Source organism: Mus caroli, chromosome 10, assembly GCF_900094665.2.
Source record: "Mus caroli chromosome 10, CAROLI_EIJ_v1.1, whole genome shotgun sequence".
NCBI lineage: Eukaryota > Metazoa > Chordata > Mammalia > Rodentia > Muridae > Mus > Mus caroli.
In genome coordinates, this window is record NC_034579.1 from 18,889,520 (window position 1) to 18,896,281 (window position 6,762).

The window sequence follows — 6,762 nt, forward strand, 5'->3', positions numbered from 1 at the left end:
TCCTTTATACAAATAATAAATGGGCAGAGAAAGAAATTAGAGAAACAACACTCTTTACAATGGCCACAAATAATAAAAAATATTTTGGTGTAACTCTTACCAAGCAAGTGAAAGACCTATATGACAAGAACATCAAGTCCCTGAAAAAAGAAATGGATGAAAACCTCAGAAGATGGAAAGATCTCCTATGCTTATGAACTGGCAGGATTAACAGAATGAAAATGGTCATCTTACAAAAAGCAATCTACAGATTCAATTTAATTCCCATCAAAATTCCAACACGAGTTTTAAAAGACATTGGAAGAGCAATTCTCAATTTCATATGGAAAAACAAAAAACCCAGGATAGCCAAAACAATTCTGAACAATAAAAGAACTTCTGGGAGAGTCACCACCCCTGACCTCAAGCTGTACTACAGAGCAATAGTGATAAAAACTGCATATTACTGGTACAGACACAGACAGGTTGATGAATGGAATAGAATAGAAGACCCATAATTAGACCCACACACCTATGGACACTTGATTTTTGACACAGAAGCCAAAACCATACAGTGTAAAAAAGAAAGCATCTTCGACAAATGTTGCTAGTCTACCTGGATGTCTGCATGCAGAACAGCTCAAAGAGATTCATATTTATCAGCCTGCACAAAATTCAAGTCCAAGTGGATCAAGGACCTCAACATAAAACCAGATACACTGAATCAGAAGAAACCATGGGAAATAGCCTTGAGTCCATTGGCACAGGAGAAAATTTCCTGAACAGAACACCAATGGCTTAGGTTTTAAGATCAACAATTGATAAATGGGACCTCTTGAAACTGAAAAGCTTCTGTAAGACAAAGGATGCTATCAATAGGACAAAACAGATTGGGAAAAGATCTTCACTAACCCTACATCTGACAGAGGGCTAAAATCCAAAATATATAAATAACTCAAGTCTTCTTGAGTTATTTATATATTTTGGATGTACCTAATTGTGTAGAGACTTGATCCCCTACAGTTGGGGGATACTTAGGGGGTGCACCCTCTCACAGGCAAAAAGGATGGGGGATGAGGGGAAGAACTCTGTGAGGGGGCACTGGGAAGAGGGCAGCATTTGGGATGTAAATAAATAAAACAATAAAAATGCAAAACACAAAACAAAACAATAAAAACCATGTCACCTGGAACCTCCTACTGCTGATAATCACTTTCAGTGAAGTAGCTGATACAAAATTAATACACAAAAACCAGTAGCCCTCCTATATACACATGACAAGTAGCCTGAGAAAGAAACCAGAGAAACAACACCTTGCACAATATCTTCAAATAATATAAAATAGCTAGGGGTAGCTCTAACCAATCAAGTGAAAGACTTTTATGGTAAAAACGTAAAATGCACACCTATGGTCACTTGGTCTTTGACAAATAAGCCAAAACCATCCAGTGGGAAAAAAAAGACAGCATTTTCAAAAAGTGGTGCTAGTTCAACTGGCAGTCTGCATGTAGAAGAATGCAAATTGACCCATTCTTATCTCCTTGTACAAAGCTCAAGTCCAAGTGGAACAAGGACCTCCACATAAAACCAGATACACTGAGACTTATAGAGGAGAAAGTGGGGAAGAACCTCAAACACATTGGCACAGGGGAAATTTTCTTGAACAGAACACCAGTGGCTTAGGTTCTAAGATCAAGAATTGACAAATAGGACCTTATAAAATTGAAAAGTTTCTGTAAGGCGAAGGATACTATCAATAGGACAAAACAGCAATCCACAGATTGGGAAAAGATATTTACTAACCTTACATCTGGTAGAGGGCTAATATCCAAACTATACAAAAAACTCAAGAACTTAGACTCCAGAAAACCAAATAACCCTATTAAAAATGGGGTACAGAGCTAAACAAAGAATTCTCAACTGAGGAATCTCAAATGTCTGAGAAGCACTTAAAGAAATGTTCAACATCCTTAGTCATCAGGTAAATGCAAATCAAGACAACCCTGATATTCTACCTCACACCAGTCAGAATGGCCAAGATCAAAAACTCAGGTGACAGCAGATGCTGGTGAGGATGTGGAGAAAGAGGAACACTCCTCCATTGCTGGTGGGATTTTGCAAGCTGGTACAACCACCTAGAAATCAATCTGGCTGTTCCTCAGAAAATTGGAAATATTTCTACCTGAGGACCCAGCTACACCACTCCTGAGCATATACCCAAAAGATGCTCCAACATATAACAAGGACACATGCTCCACTATGTTCATAGCAGCATTATTTATAATAGCCAGAAGCTGGAAAGAACCCAGATGTCCTTCAACAAAGGAATGGATACAGAAAATGTGGTACATTCACACAATGGAGTATACTCAGCTATTAAAAACCATGATTTCATGAAATTATTAGATGAATGCATGGAACCTGAAAATATCATTCTGAGTGAGGTAACCCAGTCACAAAAGGACACACATGGTATGTACTCACTGATAAGTGGATATTAGCCAAAAAGCTCTGAATGCCCATGATGCAACTCACAGACTATATGAAACCCAAGAAGAAAGATCACACCAAAATGTGGATGCTACAGTCTTACTTACTAGGGGAAGAGAATAATCTCTGAGATGTAGAGGGAGAGAGGGATCTTGGAGGGAGAGAGGAGGGGGAGGGGAAAAGGGGAGGCCGGTTCAGATATGGGAGAAGATGGGGGAAGAGTACAGATGGTCAGAAATTAGCCACTAGAAAGTCTCATATGCCAGGGACCCAAGCAGTTCCCAGAACCCAACAGGGAGGACATGAGCTGAAATACCCAACAAAGGGGAGATAGTTCTGTAGAAACCATATCCAGTGGGTAGGCACGGCCCCTAATTGAGGGATGGGGCCACCTACCTCAAAAATATTAATCCAGAATTCCTCCTGTCAAAAGGAAATGCAGGGACAAAGAATGGAGCAGAGACTGAAGGAAAGGTCATCCAGAGACTGCCCCACCTAGGGATCCATCGCATTTGCAGACACCAAATCCAGACACTATTGCTGATTCCAATAAGTGCTTACTGATAGGAGACCAGTATAGCTGTCCCCTGAGATGCTCTGCCAGAGCCAGACCAATACAGATGCAGATGTACACAACCAGACATTGGACTGAGTTCGAGGAACCCAATGGAAAAGTTAGGGCAAGGACTGTAGGAGCTGAAGGGGATTGCAACCTCATAGGAAGAACAATATCAACCAACTAGACCCCTAAATCTTCCAGGGAATAAACCACCAACCAAAGAGTATACAGGGAGGGGGGATGGGGACCCATGGCTCCAGCTGGATGTGTAGCAGAGGATTGATTGCCTTATCTGCTATCACTGGGAAGGGAGCCCTTTGGTCCTGTGGAGGTTTGATGACCCAGGATAGGGGAACACTAGGGTGCTGAGGCAGGAGTGGGTGGACAGGTGAGGGAGCACCCTCATAGAGGCACGGGGAGGGAAGAAGGGTTAGTGGGCTTGTAGAGGGGGAACAGGGAAGGGGGATAACATTTGAAATGTAAATAAATAAAATAACCAATTAAAAAAGAAGAAAAAAGAAAAAACCCCTTTATGATGTTGAAGAAAATATCAGAAGATGGAAAGATCTCCCATGATCATGGATTGGCTAGGATTATATAGTAAAAATGGCCATTTCACCAAAAGCAACTTAAAGATTCCCCTTCACAGATCTTTACAGGACAATTCTCAGGTTCATGTGCAAACACAAAAAGCCTAGGATACCTAAAACAAATCTAAATAATAGAAGAATTTCGGGAGGTGTCACCATTCTTAATTTCAACCTGTATTACAAAGCTGTAGTGATAAAACAACATGGTACTGGAACACAGACAGACATGCTGATTAGTGGAATTGAGTTGAAGACCTATACATAAATCCACATACCCATGGACACTTGACTTTTGACAAGGAAGTCAGAATTACATACCAGAGAAAAGACAGCATCTTCAACAGATGGTGCTGGTCATACTGGACAGCTGTGTGTAGAAGAATTCAAATAGACCTGTGCTTATCACCTTGCATAAATTTCAACTCCAAATGGATAAGATATCTCAACAACAACAACAAAGACAGATAAGCTGAACCTAACAGAAGAGAAAGTAGGAGAATAGCCTTGAACGTATTGGCATAGGAATAGACCTTTTGAACAGAACTCCATTAGTGCAGGCACTAAAATCAACAATTAATACATGGGACCTTGTGAAACTGAGAGGTTTCTGCTCAGCAAAGGACAGAGTGGCAGCCTGCCAAATAGGAAAATAATTTTACCAACAACACATTTGATAGAGTATTAACATCTATCTATCTATCTATCTATCTATCTGTATATATACACATACACACTAGATACCAAGAAAGCAAATAACCCAATTAAAAATAGGGTGTAGATCTAAACAGAAAATTCACAAAAAAAGAACCTCAATTGGCTAAGAAGGAAATGTTCAACATCCTTAGCCATCAGGGAAATACAAATAAAAACTACTCTGAGATATTACGTCACACCTATAAGAATGGATAAGATCAATAAAATAAGTGACAGTTGGTGCTGGAAGGGATGTGGGTGTCTTAGTTAGGACTTTTATTGTTGTAATCAAACACCATGACCAAAAAGCAAGTTGGCAAGGAAAGGGTTTATTTGGCTTACAATTCTACATTGCTGTTCTTCACTGAAGGAAGTCAGGACAGGAACTCAAACAGGGCAGGACCTTGGTGGCAGGAGCTGATGCAGAGGTCATGGAGGGGTGCTGCTTAATGCTTAATCCCAATCCTTTTTTTTTTTTTTTGTAGAGCCCAGGATCACCAGTCAGGGATGGTACTACTCACAATGGGATGGACCATCCTGCTGAGCACTAATTGAAAAAAATGGCTTACAGCTGAATCTCAAGGAGGAATTTCCACAACTAAAACTCCTTTCTCTCTGATAACTCTAGCTTATGTCAAGTTGGTGATACACAAAACCAGCCAGTACAACTGACCTCTTGTCAACTTGACACACAAACAATTCACTATTAAGTCATAACCGTTCTTTTCTCATTCATCCCCAAGATCTCATCTTAAAAAACATAAATAACTTTAAAAGTCCCACAGTCTTTACAAATTCAAACACATTGAAATTTCAATCCCTTCAAAACAGTCAATCTTGTTTAAAATTCCAAGTCTCTACTGAGGGCCCCAGTAAGATACTTTCTTATTTCAAGAGAGAAGAACCAGGGCAAAGCAAAACTAAACTCCAACAATATAAATAACTCAATGTCCAGTGTTTGTGATCTACTCACCATCTTCTGGGCTCCTCCAAGGAGCTGGGGTCACTTCTCCAGCTCTGCTGTCTACAGCACACACAGCTTGTCTTCTAGGCTCTGTCTGGCTTCACTCCACTGCTGCTGCTGTTCTTGGTGGTCATCCCATGGTACTGGGATCTCCAAAAAGCTGGGGTCTTCTGCTGCAACTGGGCTGCACTTTCACCAATAGCATTGCGTGGGTTCTCTCCATGGTGCCAAGCCTCAACTTCTTTGCAAGACCCCTGCAGTCATGGGCCATCAACTGCCACTGAGGCTGCACCTTTACCAGTGGCCTCTCCTGGCCTCTCACAGAGCCAAGCCTTGGCTGTTCTTCATGAGACACTAAAACCAGTAACACCTGGTGACTCTTACATATTACCTTGGCCATCTCTGGCACACAACTTCTCTGTGCTCTCAGAAAACACTTCCCAGAAGAATTCACCCTAGTGATGGTCAGGTCTCTTCTTAATCACTTCTAATTTCTTAGCTCCAGCTAACCAGCACCAATTTTCCCAGTGATATAAGTTTCACTTGAGTAGTTCTGGTATCTTGTTAGTTGCAGCTGATTATTCAGCCCCAGCAAATCAGAAATACAGAATTTTAAATGCAATGGCAAATGGCCTTGATAGAGTTTATAATCTTCTCTCTAAAGCTTCACAAGCCAGTCCTCCATCTTCTGCACTAGTCTCAACATTCTTATCTTCCAAGCTCCCACAGGATATACTACTGAATTTTCAAAACTCAATGGCTTTTCTAGCCCAAAGTTTCAAAGTTTTTCATAATCCTCCCCAAAACATGGTCAGGTCTGTCAAGCAATACCATACTATGATGGCACCAACTTATCTTGGTTAGAGTTTCTATTGCTGCAACAAAACAGCATGACCAAAAACCAAGTTGGGGAGAAAGGGTTTATTTAGCTTACACTTCCTCATTGCTGTTCATTATTGAAGGAAGTCAGAAACAGGGCAGAATCCTGGAGGCAGAAGCTGACGCAGAAGCCATGGAAGGATGCTGTTAACTGGCTTGCTCAACCTGCTTTCTTATAGAACCTAGGACCATAGCCTACAATGACACCACCCACAATGGGCTGGGCCCTCCCCCTTTGATCACTAATTGAGAAAATGCCTTACAGCTAGATCTCATGGAGGCATTTCCTCAAGTGAGGCTCCTCCCTCTCGGTTGACTCTAGCTTGTATCAAGTTGACACACAAAGCCAACCAGTACACAGAGAGTAAGGGTAATTCTCATTCATTTCTGGTAAAAATGAGTTTTATACATTGTATTAGTCAGGGTTCTATATAGTAAAAGAATTTATTGATGACTTACAGTCGGCAGCCCAATTCCCAACAATGGTTCAGTCGCAGCTGTGAATGGAAGTCCAAGGATCTAGCAGTTACTCAGTCTCACACAGCAAGCAGGCGAAGGAGCAAGAGCTAGACTCCCTTCTTCCAATGTCCTTATATTGTCTCCAGCAG